We start from the raw sequence: 3,079 nt of genomic DNA on the forward strand, positions 1-3,079 counted from the left end.
TTAGAAGTGATAGCATTCTGAAATAGACTTTATGTCCAAAATGATTGATGATCTAGAGTCAATGTTTTGTCTTGTCGTATTTATTATCTTTTTCACTTAGCATGATTAGACATCTCATAGGATTTAGTTTGTTTGTCAACTTGGACAATCAGAATGTCAGAAACATTCCTTTTATCTGGTACTATGTATGTTACCAGTTTATACTATGGTTCATGCTCTCCTATTTATAGGAGCATTCAATCTTAAATCAAGTGACGGATTATTCAAAACTTTTAGCACATTCAAGTTGTTTCATCCTTCCAAATATTCTCTAAAAACATTCTTCTTGTTCTTCATTTATTATATTTACTTTGATCTTTATTCCCATTTATGGCTTGAACATTTGATGAATACTTTATCTTAGACTTGACTGGTCTATCCAGACTTGACTGGAACATTTATTAGCAAGCATATATTGATCTTAAGCATTAACTCAAGGTTTGAGTTTTCAAACCTTGTCCATGCGCATCAGATCGTTCTTATTCTCTTAGTGCAGTTTCCTTAACCAAGGAACTGATGGATCATGGCAGATCCATACATATTGACATGAAATATCATTTTATTAGACATTGCGTAGAAGAGGGACTCATCGTAGTGAAGAGGGTATCATCCAAAGAGAACCCAACAGATGCCCTTACGAAGGGACTGAGTAGGGTTAAGCACTTGCAGCATGCTAGGAGCATTGGGCTGAAGGACGATATTAGTTTTAGTGATTAGATAGCTTTAGAAACTTGTAACAGATAAATTGTAATTAACATTTAATGATTAAATAAAAGAGTATTATTTATGAGTAAAGTTACTATCTTGTGTTAATTATTTACTGTTGTTTCAATTTTCCATGTTTTGACTTCTGAAATAATAAGATTATTTAAACCGTCCATACACATTCATACATTGGAAGTAAGTATGAAAGAAGACTAGCATGATTTAGCTTGTATATTGTCTAAGCATTTAGACATAGCAAAGGTTTGCTGCAACGTTCATGAGTGCTCTTGAAATAAGATTTGAGTATTGGATTAAACACATGCTCATTTGAATCACTTCATGGTATTAATTATGAGTGATTGTGAGATGATAATATCATATAGTATTTAAACCTATATTTATGGTTTTTTTTTTTTTGCAAATCGGCTGTGCATTGATAATGCATAAACGCATCAGTAACTTGATGTTATAAAACGCATTGTTGTTTATGATTTGATGACTAATTAGTAAAAGCATATAAGTCGAAGTTTATTTGTTCCTTTTTATCCTATAAGGGTAAAAGTGATATCTTGGGCCCCACGATGATTTATTTTAACTTATGTGTCATGCTCGATTAGGATTGAATTGATGTGTTCAATTAAGTTCTATGTTAGATAGATCAGAGATCGAGAAACGGACTGCTGGACAATAAGTGTAACTATGTTCCATGTAATTGTCCACACGATATCTTAAGAATGTATGACTATACAATCCCTTATCTAAAGGGTGTGTCAGATTTCGACAGCGACTTTTGAGATCTATGATTGCTAATCGGATTTTGAAGTCACACTTGTATTTATAGTTATTAGACTTATCCAAGTGGGACACTGTTGGATTAGTGTCTAACCCAATAACTATATTTGGTATGTACTTGACCCGGTTGTAGCATGATCCTTTTGGGTTGCCTTCACCAAAGCAACTTGACTGGACGAATAATGGAGAAAGAGGTGTTTATGGTTTATTAATATATTATATGAATAATATATTTAAAGAGAAATCATATTGGTTAATTAATATTGGTCAAAAATTACTTAGAAAATTAATTTTGTGATCAAAAGATATTAATTGAACCTATGGGACTAGAATTGCAATTATAAGATAATTGGATTTTGGGTTGAGGATCCTTTAGAAGGGTGAAGGAAAACAAGGGGGAAGCCCACCTTGAATTCGTCCAAGTCCTTGTTCTGGAAGGTTCATGTGGGTTGCTTAAGGCCTAAGTAATCCAATTAGGGTTTTCACTAAAACCCTCGCGGCTCACCTATATAAAGGACCCTAAAGGTTGCATTTTTTACTACACAGTTGAACCCTAGAGATCAAGAGCTGATTTTAAGCCTCCTTCCTCTCTCTCCACGATCATCCAACTTGCCTTGGTGTTTTTGATTCATTAGAGGCATCACATTTGAGGTGCTAGGTTCTCATATCTACAAGCTTCAATTGAAAGGTAATCATCTAAGCTAGTATTAGTTATTAATTTTTATTTTTGTATGCTAGTATTAGGGTTTAGAAGCTTTGGATGATTTTCATGTACACGTAGAGAAACCTAGATCCAAAGCTTTAGTGTTCGCATGTGCACCATACGATTGGTGTAATGCTCAAAACCCATCAAAAACACCTCACAAGATGTGGAAAGGGAAACTTCCCTCGTTATCACATATCAAAGTTTGGGGTTATGAAGATTTCGTTAGATGAGAGAGTCATGACAAGCTATAGGCCAAAAGTGAGAGATGTATTTTCATTGGCTACCCACAAAAGTCTTTTGGATACTTGCTCTGCAGACCTAGTGAAAATGTGGTCTTTATAGCATGAAGACGAGTCTTTCACAATTCAGAGATCATATGCAAAGAGGACAGCGGGAGTACAATTGACCTTGAAGAAATTCAAGAGTCAAACAAAGAAGGAACCATAGATAATTCTAGCGGTCAACTGGAGGATGAGACTCATGTTGAAGTCATTGATAGTTCGGTACCTCTTAGACATTCCAGTAGAGTTAGAATGTCGCCAACATTATATGGTTTCCATATAACGTCAGATGGTGATACGTTTATCAATGATCAAACATAGGTAGATTTGGATGAGCCAGCTAACTACAAGGAAGCGATAGCAGGCGCTGATGCAACCAAGTGGAAAGACGCAATGTACAACGACATCAAATCTATGTATGACAACCAAGTTTCGAATTTGGTTGAACAACAACCTAGTCGAAAGACAGTTAGTTGCAAATGGATCTTCAAGAAGAAGACCGACATGGATGGAAATGTTCCACTTTTAAGGAACGAATGGTTTCTAAGGACGTTAC

Source organism: Lactuca saligna, chromosome 1, assembly GCF_052625555.1.
Source record: "Lactuca saligna cultivar CGN05327 chromosome 1, ASM5262555v1, whole genome shotgun sequence".
NCBI classification, from domain to species: domain Eukaryota; kingdom Viridiplantae; phylum Streptophyta; class Magnoliopsida; order Asterales; family Asteraceae; genus Lactuca; species Lactuca saligna.